Source organism: Choristoneura fumiferana, chromosome 20 (assembly GCF_025370935.1).
Source record: "Choristoneura fumiferana chromosome 20, NRCan_CFum_1, whole genome shotgun sequence".
Classification (NCBI taxonomy): Eukaryota; Metazoa; Arthropoda; class Insecta; order Lepidoptera; family Tortricidae; genus Choristoneura; species Choristoneura fumiferana.
In genome coordinates, this window is record NC_133491.1 from 14507048 (window position 1) to 14524905 (window position 17858).

General features: G+C 38.2%; 1 protein-coding gene across 3 annotated transcripts in view; it reads left to right on the top strand.

Moving 5' to 3' along the window:
- Nucleotides 1-17858, top strand: part of LOC141438921 (uncharacterized) — a 44013-nt gene that overhangs the window by 11938 nt on the left and 14217 nt on the right. Inside the window, exon 1 of one of the 3 annotated variants that reach the window (XM_074102988.1) lies at nt 11318-11382. The exons of the other annotated variants lie outside the window; for them this stretch is intronic. The gene's annotated coding sequence lies outside the window, so the exon portion shown is untranslated. Of the gene's footprint in view, nt 1-11317; nt 11383-17858 lie in introns of those variants that run through there. 3 annotated transcript variants of the gene reach the window in all.

Sequence of the window (17858 nt, forward strand, 5' to 3'; positions counted from 1 at the left end):
GTGGGTTCAAAGGCTCGCACCTCTGAGTTTTTCGAAATTCATGTGCGGAATTACATTTGAAATTTATTTAAGGAAACATAGGAAATGCAAAGTAATCAAAATAAAAAAATCTAATCTATGAATCTTAAATCTAAGTTAAGTATAGTTAATTCACATTAAATATAACACCTCGCACGTCAGCTGACGCAAGCACCGGCCGATACTTTCAAATTCAAAAGCCAAATTAAAGCCACTTCCGTTCGTGACCAACCTTCGATTGAACATATTTCTAATTAATCGTTCTGATTACTCTCGAATATGTTATTAGTTACTTTACTAGGTTGTTGCATAATTTCATATTCCGTGGGACTTTCTTGATTTCTTTATTCCATGTCAGATTATTAATGAACTCAAGTTTAGATCCTTGAGTTAGATTTTCTCTTCGAGTCAACAAATATAAACTAGCTAGGCGTTGATGAGTCAGTCATTGGGCGCATTTCTTTTGCACGTTGATGTTAAAAAAACGATGAAAATATTTCATGAAAAATGATAAACTGCAACTATTAAAAATTCCACATGACAGGGTTTTTTTCATAATTTTGATCCAATTTTTATATAATTTTAATTTGTATATAAAAACGTTTTATTTTTTTATTATGTAATAATAATAATAATAATACAAACGCAATAATGTTCTATCTGTTTGTTTGTAATGATTTCACGCTTAAAGCACTCAACCAATTGGATGTAGTTCAACAAAAAGGATCCAAAGCACTGTCATGCTATTCTTTAAATACGCCTTTGTTCCTACTGAAATAAAATCTAAAATTAAAAAAAAAATGTTGAGGGTTCGATCATTTTTGTTTAACTACATCCAATTAAGATGAAATTTGAAGCATGGAGATAGTTTCAAAACCAGAAATAGACATAGAATATATTATATTTCATGAAATTGCATAATTCCTATGAGATAACGACAAACGAAGTCACAGACAAAGCCACATGCAACAGCGGGTTTGATAGCTAGGTAGCTAACTGCGAAGAGGCTGGCTATTCAATCACATAGATTGAATATCCAGCCTCTTGGCAGTAAAAAGTGTTATTTTTATAGCTGGCAGCACCAGCTGCGCCTCTTGAGTCATATGTCATAATCATAAATCATCTGCCGCGAGGTCAACGACCTGCGTTGACGCAAGCGCCGGTTCGATGTTTAGTGCTTTTGCAACCGTGTATCACCTGTGCTGATTAGACCTAATAGCAACGCTCACCGCCGCGCTCAGAGAAGCATCATTAAAGCGAAAGGGACCATTTTCCTAGGTTATTTGTAACAATGTTAATCGTGCGAAACCACCTACTGTACCGATTTATTTATATTTTACTGTGGAAAATAATAAAGTTCTCCTAGTCTTTGCAGAAGCTGGTATGTACTTTATTTTTTATCTGTCAAAATTTTTGGATAGATTAACTAACGTGCGATTTAAACCTTATTAACAATCAATAAATAACTTGAATAGTGCGTCAAATGACATTAAGTAAAAAAAACGAAGAATGTTTATTGGATATAAACATTATTTATACTGATAGTTAGACAAACTTTTGATTGTACAAAGGCTTGGCATATTTAACAACAAATCTAGAAAATGTACAATTTATGTCAAAATTATATTATACCAAGTGGCTATTATACATTTTTTTCCATTATTATTTTATGATGCGCCACCCCTGACGTTGGCGGCCGCGGACCTTGGCTGGCCGCCCCTTCGCCACACTCACATTATAACTCAGCTATAACAATTTATGTCTCCATTCACCCACAAACGGCTGACCCCGTTCCGATGCGGTTTAGCGATCATGAAAGACCGACGATTGGAAAATGACGCTCATTTATGCGTCGAATAATTCATAAATGAATTGATGACTTGGAATTAATACCTACAAAAGAATGACGTGACTGACTGACTGACAGACAACGCACAGCCTTAACAATTAGAAACTTGTAATTTGGTACAGATTTTTTGAGGATCATAGAGGCGCACTAAAAAAAGATTTTTTAAAATTTCCAGGAATCATTCAATTTTTCATTCTTTTACGGGGTTAAAAACGCGTGATAACTAGCTGTTATGGGATATTTCAGTTATGGGGTTAGTTTAGCCAAGTTCTTATTAAATACTTTTCAGGATTTTTTTATGTTAATTGACAAATTTTCCCATATTTGATCGATGTTTAAAGAAATGCGTCAAAGGCATATTACATTTTAAATCAAAAATGTCGCTGAAAAACCTTTATAACTAGCAGTATTCTGTCGAACTGACCATGTGCATATTCCGGTTAACCTTTTTTAAAATACTTTGCATGTGTGTCTGATGGATGGTTCGTAGCGAGCTACGCGCTACGACGTCGCTACGGTTTTTTCGTACAAAAGACATCAACGGGCGTCTGAAGCTACTACACAAGTTCGTTTAAATGTTTTATTACAAGTTTTTATTAAAATTTATTAATCGATGGGACACAAATGGATGAAATGTATTTTGAATAAAAATTCAAGTAGTCAGCTTAAAAAAAACTTGTATCAAATAGTTTTTTTAAACAAAAAACTTATTTTCTACAAGCAAGCATACAGTATGAATAACTTTTTTTACAGAACAGTAGTATTTTGTAACAAATTCTCGGTAAAGGTGTTCAATATCGAAATCTCAGGCAATTACGCGTGGAGTCTAATCGGTGCAGTTTTTGCAGCTCCACCAACAATACGTTGCCCCACGCGTGGGCGTGGGAACTGAACTATGGCCGCATTCAGATGCCCATAAATAACCCATTTGTCGTACATAACTAAACATTATTAGCCGTGGTAGCCCATTGGTTTGGTCAAAACTTGACATGCACGTCCAATATGTGACAGTTGGACATCCATAACATAAGCTGAGTTACGGATGCGTTGCCGGCCCTTTGAGAAAGGAGTAGGCTCGTTTTTGAAGATTCTTAAGTTGTACCGGTCGGTGGGAGCACTGGCGCTGCAAGCTGAAAGTAAACCTCTTTCGTGCTACCATGGGGTCTTTGGGTTTGTATTAAAAACGTGGATTTTCTGCTGCGTTACAACGCTTTTACAAAAGTATAATATTCGTTTATGATTATGAATAGTGAAATCTGAAAATTTAATGATCCAATGACATAACAACATTTCATGACATGTGTAAAATGTGTATCGATCCTGCCCGCGCAGCCAAACAACTTTTTCTTTTTTTAAACGTTCAATGTTCAGTTGCGCAACTCCTGTTATCAAGTGGAACATTCATCGGCCACTGCGCCGCAAGGTCTGCGCGGGGACTAGAACCTTGCGCTGCAAATACTGCAGTTGACATTCCAACACAAACTGCTAACTGTTAGTATCAGTAAAGCTTACAAGATGTCTGAGTGTGCGCGGCTGACGGTGCCGACAGCGAGTAAGTGCGTGTTTTTATTATTCAATTTCAAAACATTTATTCAGTAAATAGGCCGCAATGGGCACTTTTACACGTCATTTTTTAAACTACTAGCGCTTTCGGAAAGACCATCATTGCCAAGGAGAATGCGTTAGTCATACATAGACATATTGAACGATGACATTTTTCGCTTACTATTTATTTACATAGTTTACTTATCTTTATTTTGGAAAAAAAGATAAAAATATTTATTTGTTAAAACACGAGTTACATAAAATACAGCTGTTCGGTTTCTTTTCCTGTTCTTGCATGTTTTGCCTTGCGGCGTACAAATATTTAATTCAGTCAGTAATAATAACATCATGACTGTATAATTAAGGGATAATCATTTTCAATTTTAATTATTAAAGACATTAAATTATATTAAAGACATTCGGAAAGAAAATAAACACATTTGTCAATCTACGCTTTGCGCATTTGGACGAAATAAAATAAGTTTTGCTATCACTTCATTTTACATTGTTAAAGCGACCCACTGTTGGTTAAAAGTCTTCTCGCCACCACTCGTGCACTCATCTCTATCAAGAACATCTTCCTGCCGCTCTTTGATATGTGTCCAAGTCGTCAACGTCAACATAACCCAATAGCGTTTTAAATCAACTACTTTCGCGTTAATAACTTTAATTAACACTAATATCACTAAGATTTAGTTGTCGCGCAACGCCGCGTCCTTGCCGCGCGAAAGTGTCGCGCGACGCCGCGAGCGCCGACAGACGACAGCCGACGGCCGGCGGCCGCGCCGACCTTCGCCGACATGCAACGCCAATTAGCAACGACAAAAAGTGCATTTCCATAAATATCCACTCGCTATTCTAAAGTGGGTAATAGGAACTTTGTGGTACCAACATAATATCAATAATGTATTTTATAATATCACGTTATAAGTAATTTACAAATAGTAGACGCTGGTTTATTGCCGGATTATCTCAACGGAACTCATCTTCGAACTTGTGTGGGTGGTTGACTCATTTTTAATGGATCATTGTTGTCAACTGCACTCGAGTCGTTGCAGTATATTTATCCAACGATCTCACACTATTGGTAGAATCATTTACGATGACGCGTGCCGTGGTTCTTATTACAATGTCATTGACGTCTAATATTGAGAAAATCACGCGTCTTTGACACTAACTCTCTGAAATTATCAACAACTTATTTTTATGTCTTTTTATTTATTTTATTCGTAAGATTGACTTCACTTTTCAATGACGACACAATTAAAAAAAAAACAGCTACGAACGTTGTATAAGTGAAAATATTCTTTTCACTTTTGAAAGAAACATTATTTGCGGAAGAAACCACTCGCTCAACGTTGGTAATTATTTCCGTTTTAATAGCAATGATATTTGTTTCGTCCGGTGCTGACGCGCGTCAACCGCAGCCACGCAGCTCCCGCGTCACTGACGCCGCCCACTTTTACCACAACCACAGCTGTGATAAAGTACATTTCTAATAGGATTTACATACTACCTTATATCCGCGGCTTCGCTCGCAAGAACCACTTATATTACTCCTGGAAATTCACAAAAATCATATCGTGGTTATTACTTAAGCTGTATATGAAGAACGCCGTTGCCAAATTTCTTGTCTGCCCTTAACGGAAAATATTTCGGGATGTTACATACGTATATCTCAATCCCGTGGCAATATCGGGATAAAAGATAGCTTACTCGTATAGGTAAGCATATGTTATTTCCGAAGTCAACTGTCTACATATTCTTTCAAATCCATCCAGCCATTATAGCTTGAAAGAATAACATATTTATGTATGTAGGAACATTAAATTTAGCATAAATTTAGAAAAACAGTAGGTAGTAAGTAAGGCCAGAAATAATACCTATTATGTTGTGTCAATAAGTATACCTATTACGTGGACAGAAAAACCAGTGTTTTCACTATCATTTATCACGTATACATTTTAGCTATACTTGTAACTAACCAATCATGTCAACATAAATCTTGCGACTTACGATTTATACCCACTGCCAATGATAATTCACTTTAGACTTGATACACGTGTACTCAGACACTGTGTCACCGGAGCTCTGGTTCGATGATTAAAAAAATTAATACTACTTACGATCCCTTAATAGCTCCCATAACTTAAATTGCACAAAAATAAAGAATTATATTGTAATTACGGCATTATCAATTAGAGCAATTATTATGAGTACGTATACCACGCGCGTACGCACGTATACTTACTGCAGCATAATGCTGAGTCAATTATGAAGTTCCTTTTCGACATTATCAAATATATTTTTTTTATTTGTGTATTATTTTCCAGTCCATGTAATTATTATTGTAACTATTGCATTATTAACTAGAGCAATAGTTACCTACATTGCATATTGTTTTGACCGAGTTTATTCGACAGCCTGTTAGGCTGACACACACGGACAGCGCGTGCGCTTGCGCCACGCGTCGTGCGCAACCGGGACGCGGCGCAGCTCTAGACGCGGGGTGGCGCGCGGCTTTCCTAGCGCCTGGAAAATAGGTGCTGGGTAGTTTTAGCGCTGGCGTAAATGTTTTAAAAGGGTTGTAATTTGAAAGGGAAACCTGTTCGCTACATACGAGTATACATTTCGTAAAAAAAAACAAGGCTTCATATTGATATTTTGCATGTTTGATAAAATTATATATATACTAGCGTTTACCCGTTTTAGCGTTTATTTCATGACTCTAAGCCCAGCGGTTGTTATTTCAAGATTTTATCCCTATCCCGTGGGAATATCGGGATAAAAAGTATCCTATGTTTTAATCCAGGTTATAAAATAACTTTTTGCCAAATTTCATCCAAATCCGCCCGCCGTTTCAGCGTGAAGAAGTAACAAACATACTCACTCACTCACAAACTTTAACATTTATAATATTAGTAGGATTTTTAGTTACATTATAGTACAATGACGTAATTTTTTTATAAAAACTACTACGCGCTTAAAACTACGAGTGTATATGTCCATGACACTGCAGACGAGTCCTCAACCTTCAATAAAACAAGCCGCTGTTTGCGGTATAATGTCTGTTTCCGTTAAACATGGACAGTAATTTACCATCATACCAGCAATTACGCGTCAGAAACCAGTATAATATTGATATTTCTTGTATGAAACGACGACTAAATCAAAGCTAATCTGTGCCCTTAGTGTAAGTTTTCGGTTACAAAATACGTCTCGATCGCGTTCGCGTTAAAATCTCAATTTGTATGCAAACACGAACAGCGCCTCTAGCGGAACGTTTGCGATGTTCGTGTTTCTATACAAATTGAAAACTTACACTATGGGTACTGTAGTCCGTTTCGTTACCATGGCAACATCTCATTCACCAAGCAACAATCTGCTGTATTTTGGCGTACAGATTAATGCAGCCACACGAGGTATTCTTTCTCAGCCCTCTAGGATGGCAACCTATCTATAAATCCATACAATCCTCTGGTATCTGTGGCTGGTAGCCAACATCATCAAGCGACCCACTTACTAGACCACCGTATGTCACAAAATAAATTAACATCTCTTCAATATAAATAAATAGTAGCTGCACGTCTCCAGCTGCATGTCTCTATTGATTTATCTGCATAACAATGCATCTTGTTAGACCAGTTTTCCTATGAACAGTTAATTGAAGCAGTTTTATTGTAGTCGTAATTAATCTTGATTAGTATGGATGGACAGATTTAATGCGCTAATGAGAGTAATGAGTATAAGTAGGATCACTTTTCCGAGGCTCTCCCTATAACTATAACGGTAAATTCAAATTTAAATCTATTTATAAGTTAGGGTGGTGTTTTACAAACAAATTAGGTCCGGAAACAAAAACATTACAATTAACATAAAGATAAATAAGCAATATACTGAGGCATCCGAAAATAATTCCAACAATATTTCGTCTTGAAAGTCAAATTGGTCACAATTAAATGTTAAACTAATCTTGAGCGATTGGTTACTTGTTTATTTTGAACGCGGTGGTTCATTTCCAGGTTGTTTTTGGTCGGCAGCAAATAGTCAGACCTGGCAGACTGGAAAAGCAAGTGCCGGTCTCGTTTCGATAAAACGTAATTGTTGTGTAATTTGTAAATGTAATCTTAATTTTGCTAAAAAGTGTATCTATCTTAGCGATGGGTGTATAAGTAGTTTTGGTATTTACTTTGGTGTCGTTTGCCTTTCTCAGGCAGTTTTGTTACTCAGACAGGTGAATCAACATCATTAAAGGGTTGAACTCTCGTCGGTGGAGTAATTGCTACTTATCTCTTTGTTTTTACCCAGCGCAAACGTTCCCCATAATTTAGTTGAAATGAGTAATTTAATCTCAGTCTTCCTCTTCACCCCTCAAAAAAAGATAAAATAAAACCCTCCAAAAGCTTTAAATCCAATAAGACGCTTTATTTTTTCCTCTTCTTATCTCAATAGTTTTTGACAATCAAAAACAAGCCTAAAATAGACTACCGGAACAGAAGTACTTACTTACCGGATAGGATAATATAACGTTCAAAACACCTCACGGAAAATTAAGTAATTAATCAAATTTCGTAACAATGCCTTCCCGCGAGCCTTGAGGAGAATATAATAAGTACCGGCTAATGGGCGCAGTGGGAAGGAAGCAAAGTCGCGGAGAACAATACGTCGCGTGGCCCGGCGCTGAGCGCTGCGACGGGCGCGCTTATTATATAAACGAAAATTACCACTTGTTATTACATGGTTATCTTTTCTACCGCAGAATGTACCTCATCTTTTGTGAAATAAAACCATAGGCACAGAACTAATTCAGTAATTAACAAATGTCTTAAAATAAATCAAGGATCTTTATTATTTATTTATTTTTTTGTCTCTTCAACGAAAAGTACACAGTTTCATTATTACTAAAATCACATAACAACTTATAAGCGCCTTATTAATTATACTTGAGTTAGTTTGACATCCTTTAAATGTTTTTCAAAATATTTTTGATCGTAATTGAATTTGTTATTCATACGTTTTATATTATCCATATCGGAGAACTTTCGTGATTTTCACTTACGAGACTTAATCACCACTACTAGTGGTCTCATCCTTTGCCAAATAACGATAAGTGCGGGGTCCCAACGAGTGGACTCTGAACCTATCTCACACGATCTTAGCGTTTACATAGTTATAATAATTACACATATAATTGCATTGCACAATGCTAGCTCCAGCAGCCGCGGAAGCGCTGTCCCGGGTTATTACAGCTGCAGCTTTAATCTATTATAACATATAATTATTTTATGCAACTAACCGGTCTGCGGGTGACATAACAGCGCGCCCTCTGGCGAGCGGGTGTAGTTAGTGTGCGTCAGAGTATGTTTTGCCCCGGAATGTACGTCCAGATGACACGTTTTCTCATTTAATTCGTACCTTCTTCCTTCCTGTTATCTTCTTCTCGGGCCGGGTCGGGTCAACTTTAATATAATGTCTTCCGCAGGCTACGGTCCAGGGTGATTTGAGTCAGCTCTCCCCACCCCACCCCCTATACAAACTGTGCAGTCATCTCTTGCTCTAAGAACTACACAACCCTGTGTCTTGTGTTCGGGCATCTTCCAGGCAATTTGATTACTAGATTTCATTTACTTGCCGTGTTAGTATAGTCAAATCTTGAAAATCTAATTTAACCCATTTATAGTGGATGGATTACCTTGAAATTTAGTCTACATATGAAATGCAAGTACAGTCTACAGAAGGAACAGTTAATAAAAAACCAGTGTGAATTATGTTTTTTTTATAATATAAAAAACTTATTTCATCACTGCGTGTCTATTAGGTCGTATTTTCTGGGCTGTATGTTCCGGGTCGCACATTAACCGCAGCGCTGGCGGGTGGTGACAGGACCTTCGTGTTTGGTGATTTTCCTCCTGAGTCAGCCGCAGCCGGTGAGAGGCGTTGCAACACCGCGCCTGCGCCGCACTCGCGCGTCGCCGACGCGTTCCATTACCGAAGGTCCACTCTTGCTCAACCATTAAACTTAACTGCTTTGTTTAAAGAGCGCTCCATTAGCTGAACTATAGACAAATGTAACGAACATAAAACTAAAGTTCATTAGTGCGTGCAAGCCAACATCAATTAGCTACGAGCAATAACGGTTGTTCAATACCTATAAAAGAGTAACCGAAAACTTACACTAAGGGCACTGTATTCTTCGACGAACCACGCTCATAAACTAGTTACATTAATTATTATTTCAATTTGCTATACGCATATAGCTACCTAAACACCGGTACGAGTTTCCGTTGCACGCAATGAATGTTCTTGCCGCGAGTGTTATCAGTTGTGATACATTGTAGCGCGTCGTGATCGCGAGCCCGTCCACGTGTTGCAACTTGCAACCTCCGCGCTAGCATTACTGCACTTTACTCCAATCATATAAACTACAGCAATTTGTCGTTCTGATGCATTTTTACAATAAGGCCCTGTCCGCACTGCGTTTTTTTTTCTGACTGTTGTTCCTTTTGTAGACTGTGTTGCTTTGTCATTTAACTTCAACCTACATAAGTAAGATACCAAATTTCAAGTCAATCCGACCACTGGAAGTGCATCAAAATTTGCAGCATTTGATGCAAACAAATAAAAAGTATTCATACTATGACTCGCAATGACCAAACATTTATTAAAGGTACAGTCGAACAGGGTGGGACCGTTTAATAATTAATATCATTATGATTCGTTGACAAAAGTGTGAGATGTCAACATGACATTAGTAGCACATAGGTTCGACTGTACCTAGATAATGCTATTGATACACTGACAGTGTCTCAGACCTGACCTTAGGCCGGACAATCAGAATGCAGCAACCGCCCCGGCGTTTCGACATCGTCGGCTTAGGGAGTAAAACCTGCCTAATGCATTCCTAGAATCGTTTCATTTTAAATTTAATAACATGGTGTCGTCCGTAAGTTTCAAATTGGATATTGGTAAAAAGTTATTTTCACTTCTCATGCTCGTAAAGTGTGTATTTATGCTGGATCTAAAATATTGAGTATTGAGTATTGACATAAAATGTCTCGTTTTATGCTCTTGATGTACAATCTAATCTATTGCAGATTTTCAGATTTCCCTAAGCAGACATTTTGTTAACACCGCTGTTTAGTACTCTGTTAACAACATGAGAAAGTGCTCACGTCGCTATATGATAACGACGTCTATCGTTCGCCTCCTTGGATTGCGGTTGTAATCGTGCGCCTGTGAGTATGCTCACACGAGCGCACGCGCGCGTGTGTGTGTGCGCGCTTGCGCAAGCGGCCGCTTCCTGCTCTCCGGCGCAGATTTAGGGTACATTCTCTTTTATCCTCTGCTATCAAAATTAGCCTAAACATTTATTATTACATGACACTAGAAATGAATAATTTATTGAATCAGATTTTACTTTGCGGAGGTCATCAATGAACTGCTGAAACCATTAGGTACTTTGCTCACTCGCGACCTTATGATAGACGTTTATGCAAGAAATAATGCATGTTCCAGAAACTGCATGAAGAAGCGGAACTCTCTCCACACTGTAAGAACACACACAAATGACACAAACCCATCTATCACCACCACACTACACAGACGCGTTTCGAACTCAACCAGAGCTCATCTTCAGAGCAACTCAACTGTTCATGAGCAACTCAACTGTATCACGCTACCAGATGTACTCGAATAAAATAAAAATGTACGAAAAAGCTTTACAAATTGCTTGCCGTTGGTCCCACACTAGTCAAAGCCTGTCACGTGGCATAAAAAACATATTATATCAAAAACGTAACGTCCTTTACATGCCGTATGTTTTAACGTGGCTGGCGTGTCCCATTCACGGCGACGAGCCGACCGGCGCAGGCGCAGGTATAAGGCGGCGCGCGGCGCGGCGCCCCCAGTCACCACGCGGCCGCGGTGCTGCGCCGATACACTGACATCGACACACTAGCTGACTGACAACTGTGAGTTTAGCTGTATTTATTACTGTTGCCCGAAGCAGAATTTGCAATATTTCAGGATAAAATATATCCTACGTGCCACAGGTTGTTGGGGTAGTATATTATCCCACCGAAAACATTTCATGTAAAAATGGCGGCAAAGACTAACATGCTCATAACGCTTTCGCTGTAAAAAATTATCAGATCCAAGGAAAAGCGGAGCCCCTTTACTTTGGTATATTCATTATACATAGCGCTGCCCTCACAAATCAATATTTATATTATTCAGCTGACTGAAGAGTTTATCATAAAATGTTAAAAAAAAACATTGACTGACGCATCAACGCACAGCCCAAACCCTACCGCCTAAGGGCTATTCATTTCGCAAAATTTCTAATAGGGAACTCCCTCCATAGGAACTCTTGGCTATGCAAGAGGGCGAAGCTACATTATATACAAAAAAAAACGATTCAGTTAACGATTGTATATCTACATGGTCTCCTGCGCACCACTCGCGCACGCGCATCGTAGCGGCTCTACGGCGTAGCGCGTAGCGACCGCTACGGAGGGCCGGCCCTTCGCCGACACTATGTCACTCCGTTCATTTCCAACGCCATCAACCAAGACTAAGAACTTTTTTTAACCACCTTTTTAATTTATCTATTTCTCCTTTTTCTCTGATTTTTAATCAGAGACTATTTTCACTTGCAATTCAAAATGGCAAGCATCCTTATTGTTTTTTTTTCTCATGATCATGTATTTTAACAAACCCCATTTCTGTCACATAAAAATTTACACATAAAGACAACAATTTAGTAAAAATTCAAATTGTTTTCTCCAACTGTTAGACCTATTTAATAACTTTCGCGAGCAAAGCTACGTGTAAAAACCAGTTACTAGTAATGCATGGTGTCCTAAAGACTGGGCCCGCCACGTGTGTTTAGTTCCCACAGCGCGGTAGGAAGCAGGAAGCGAGCGCGCACTAAACGCAGCGCACGCGCAGCCATTAGCGGGACTGTCGTTTACCCCAGCCTGTCATTACGTCCACGTGGCCGCTGGTTACGTTGTTCTAACAATACAGACAGATAAACGTCTGATTAAACTGTCATCATAATTATGGACTTTATTGAAACTTTGCATTTTTTTCTCTGGCCCCTATCTCACCAGTGGTAATTTTCAGTAACATATTATGTCGAGTGTCATTTTGTATCAAAATTGAAGGTTGTTCCGAAATGTTCCGAAAGAACAATTATTTCTGCTAGTCGACTTTGTTTGTAGATTTGTCGATAAACCTTGACATAACGTGCAATAAGGCCCTGGTCAGCGAACTCTCTGTTTTTACAAGCTTTTATTAAACTTTCAGAGTCTGCTTGTATGTCTTTAACAGTCACTACAAATCGAGTTTCACCCATTTCTCGCACTACTTGGATTGACTTAAAATTTGGTGACGAGCAGTTTAAGTAGATGACAAATTGACAATGCAAGCACTGTCAACAAAAAGTGCAGTTCGTAAAAAAGATTGCACTAAATAATACAAAAAGCGAGCTAATTACTGTAATCTCGACCCGAGTCGACCCGGTTAATCACATCTTCCGTTAACTAAAGTTTAAGGACATCGGGACACAATTTACAACTTTTAAAAAGGATTTTCTCAATAATGTCACTTCTGGTTCCATAAGCATAAATAATCGTTTCCGCTCGCGGTAACAACAGGAACAGAAATACAGCTTCGAAAGGATTAATTGAACGTGTCCTTAAATATCGAACAGAACAATTACAGACCATTTAAATGTTGACTCATAGCTTTACTGGAGGTCGAAACTTAAGTAAATTTCATTTTTATGGCCTCATGTGTCACAACGCACTTGGCATTGTGTCAATACCACAGCTTTAAGCTTGTAGGTCAATGACCCACTCGTAAATATACTACTATTTATTTGGCAATTTAGACATTTTGATTAAAAAATTGCTAACGCAACTAGTTCACGCGCAGATAGTTCTCTGGGTAAATTTGTTTGCTAAGTATATAAGAAAATCCGAGATAACAAACACGGTACCAAAGATATTTACATACGAGTACTTAATGCAACTCTATTAGAAAAGCCGTTAGTTCAATCCGCAACAATAGTTACTAGACGTGTCAGATATTTTTGCACGCTCCGCTGAGGCCGATATTAATGCAGGTGACTACCTGTATCATAGTTCACACTAATTGTATTTAAATTTCTCAGTTTCATATTAAAGAATGCTTTTAAATTGAAGCTGATCATCAGCATTAAACTTTCCGTTCCAAATTAAAAAAAAGTAAAAAACGGCCAAGTGCGAGTCGGACTGGCGCACGAAGGGTTCCGTACCATCTATACGAGTACATACAACATTCATTAGACATTAGCAAAAAACGGCAAAAGTCACATTTCTTGTAAGAAGCCCCCTTAAATATTTATTTAATACTGTTTTTAGTATTTTCTTTCTTCTAGTGCCTCTCCAACTAGTGAGGGCAGTCAGCTCCGCATATTCCTCCCGGTCTTTGGCGAGGTCGGTTTTTAGTTTTTTTTTTTATTTGACTGGATCGCAAACGAGCAAGTGGGTCTCCTGATGGTATGAGATCACCACCGCCCATAAACATCTGCAACACCAGTGCAGTGCAACCTCAAGTGACATTGTAAGTGTTATTATAGCGGCCATAGTTATACATAATCTGTGAAAAATTCAACTGTCTAACTATCACGGTTCATGAGACAGACGGACGGCCAGCGAAGTCTGAGTAATAGGGTTTCCGTTTTTACCCTTTGGATATGGAACCCTAAAAAATATAGCACTAATAAAATAAATGGGCATTATTTATTTATTTATTTGGCAGTGTATTTCCGCAGCAGGCCTCCCAAACATGGCGCGGGTCGGCTTAACTCGGCTATGAACTATCGGTCCAGTTCAATAAGCTAATTTCTTATTTCGCCACGCGCGCGCGCGGACAGCTCAAGGCGACGCCTTTCGTTGCGTGGTTTTAATAAACTCATAATTTCCTTTTACGAAAATGTCGGTCGAACAAACTATTCCGTGAATCACAAGACAGCCCGGTTGTGTAAAATGTCACCTTTCTTAAGGCTATTTCTTAATAAGCGATATTACAGGCAAATCCGTGACCTGGTCGAATGCCTCTGGCCTGACAGTTGTTTGATCGGGTCTGGTTGATAACTGGTTAATAAATCAGTTTGCAATCACATTTATTTCAATGCTACAAAATGGCCGCGGCTTTCCCTCACGGATACTCATGCCACAAGTAGAATATCGAGGGAGTTGCTGGCCCTATAATACGAAGTGCAAAATTCGAACTTCATATCTTGCCATCCCGCTTACGCTAATATTATTTAATACGAGAGTGAGAGGGACGGTACGATACGAACTTCGATTTTTTAATGTCGTAGTAGCCCCTCTAACTCTTTGAGTGTAAAAGCAACCGACCAAATAATCCACAGTCCTGCATGACGCAGCTGCCACGCAAGCCGCGCCCGCGTGCCCACGCGCAGCTGCAGTATCCTTCTGACCTAGATCAGATCAGTATTAGAATCTAAAACTACTTTTACTGACTACCATTTAAAATCCTTGGATTAACCTGTCTGAAAAAAAAACGTTCTAAACTGTACCCCTAGTGTAATTTTTCGGTTACAAAATACGTCTCGATCGCGTTCGCGTAAAATCTCAATTTGTATGGAAACACGAACATCGCAAACGTTCCGCTAGAGGCGCTGTTCGTGTTTCCATACAAATTGAGATTTTAACGCGAACGCGATCGAGACGTATTTTGTAACCGAAAACTTACACTAAGGGGCTGTTTCACCATCCATTGATTAGTGTTAACTGACAGTTAAATGTGATGCCATCTCCGTCTATTCGAACAAAACAAATAGAGACGGCATCACATTTAACCGTCAGTTAACACTAATCAATGGATGGTGAAACAGCCCCTAAGGGTACTAATACCTACGTAAACCACAAACGTGTAGTCTCGTGATTTTAATTGTCTCAAAGTAACAAAAACAAAAGTGATCTATTTGTACAGTAAATATTGGAGCTCTCAATTTATGTAATCAAAATATTTAACCACGCCCTTACGCAATAGGACCCTAAATCCTTAAACCAATTGTTTCCAAACATTTTGACCATTTTGATTTATAAATAAGTAATTAATAAAGCGTTTCTTCATTAATTAACTAGGCTTTTCCTTAAGTTACTGTAAATCGTTGTGATAATTGCATTTCTAAGATTTCAGTGAATGAGTGTCGTATTGTTTTGGTTTTATCTTGACCACAATTAGTGGACTTTTGTTAGTTCTTCAAAATAGTTTCATTCTCTGCCCGAATCCCATTTGTTATGCCCACATTGATCATGTCCGGGTCGGATTCCGACTCTCTAAAATCTCTAAATCCTATCTTACGACCATAATATTATTTTTTTCTTTTGTATACACTACAATACAAATATTCTTTAATGATCACCAAAAGCAGTACAGTGACATTACAAAAATAATAAAATCAGATAAAGAATAAGGCGGACACTACCTACATATAATGTTAAAAGCAATTATTACAGAAATAACTTATTCAAATAGCTAAAATAATTAAAACAAGTAGTTTAATGTGTTAATCTCCCGCGTCCCCGCGAGCGTCAGCACATCAATTGTGTCTATTGTTGTCATGCGTTCTTAAAGAAGCCAGTTTTTCCAACAAGAGCTAATGACAGTTATTTGTTGCTTATAAGACACGTGCAGGGAATAATTATTTAATTGTGTCGATTCCTGAGACGCAGTTTTTATTAAAGACAGGTTTTTTTATAATAACTGCAAGTATTTCGAGTCCAAAGGTTTACAAGCAATGTTTTTTAAACCTAATTAAAATGTACAATTTAAACACCTTGAGACAAATCACAGAGGCGTTTTATAGCGATTGATTGTGTGATAAACGTACGTAGACGTAAAGTTACGTTGACTTACGTGCACTTTACTAAACTTAAAGAACACGCGTGAGTTCAGAGAAAACCGTAGGTAATTTCAGTTTTTGAAACACATTAGCATCTTGTTGGTATTAATAAAAGTCAAATACTGTATTCTGTTGATGGATTCTCCTCACACATCTCATACTGTTGCACTAAGATATTACCAAGTAAGGTGAACGTGCGAGTGCTCCTCGCTGTCCCAATTTGAATAGCCGCCATCTTTAACTTAATGTCATTAGCAATAGAGGTGACAGCTAGGTGTCAGCTATTGGACATTAACGTGTCGAGCATTCGTACGTTTACCTTATCTATTTTACACTTAACGGAACAGAAGCTATCGCAGGATCGCCGCCGCGCTCCGCCACACGCCCGGAATCTAAAGCATTGCCATGTTATGAAACTAACACCGCTAACACCTCTATTAGTTCCATTACACTTACTGTGCATTTAGAGTGCTAGCGTTAAATTGTTAATGTACTCGATTTTATTTCGATCGCTGATTGGCTTCTTTATGATTTATCGATAACTGTTACATCATTTTAGAACTTTTCAACATTTGATACAATACAATACAATGCAAATATTCTTTATTGATCACCAAAAGCGGTACAGAGACATTACAAAAATAAAAAAATCAGGTAGACAATATTGATCTCCTTACTTGCTCAGAACTCAGAACCAAACAGCCTATTGTAGTTTATCCCATTAGCGAAGGATTTTTTCGCGTCCCACTTGACCTTTTATGCATTTATTTAATTTTATTTAATTTCTTTATTGCATATCACATTACAAACATGGTTGGAATTATAACTAGGCAGGTATGCATGTGACGCCCTGTTAGGACACAGCAATATTAGAGGACCAATTAATTATTCTATTTTACAATTATTTTACATACAATAAATCTCCTTTTTGGCCGCTTCGTCGTCGCTGGCCGTCCTCCGGCTCCGGCACCCACCAAGTGCCTGTGTGAGTCCACTGGTGTGACATATCGAGCCCGGTTCCATTTTCAATACAGCCATCTTTTAAGTTTGTTTTCATTTCGAAAATTTTCGTTAGCCGAGAACCTTCTCTTACGCTTGTTTGGTTCTTCTAACGCTTGCTCATCTCCACATCACTGAAGTAATACTCAGGAATTTAGTGTGTTTGTCACATTCCTCTGCGGGTCTTCGTGTTTCGGTATCTTATCTCAAACTTACTCACTTTCACTAGATATCAGCAATTTAATTATACTGTCATGTACATGTTCTGAGAGGAGGCCTGTGCCCAACAGTGGGATGTATATAGGCTGGGATGGATGGAATTATACTGTAGTACTGTAGTTTTTAAGTATTTTATTTGTTATTATTTTATTTTAAAAAAAAATCTTTCTGCCAAGTTTCTTGCGGCACATTCTTCTTGGCAATAATGGTATTTCCGAAAGCGCTGGTAGTTTAAAAAAATGACGTGTAAAAGTGCGGCCTATTTACTGTTTTTTTTTTATATCATTATTTATGAATGATTAGTAA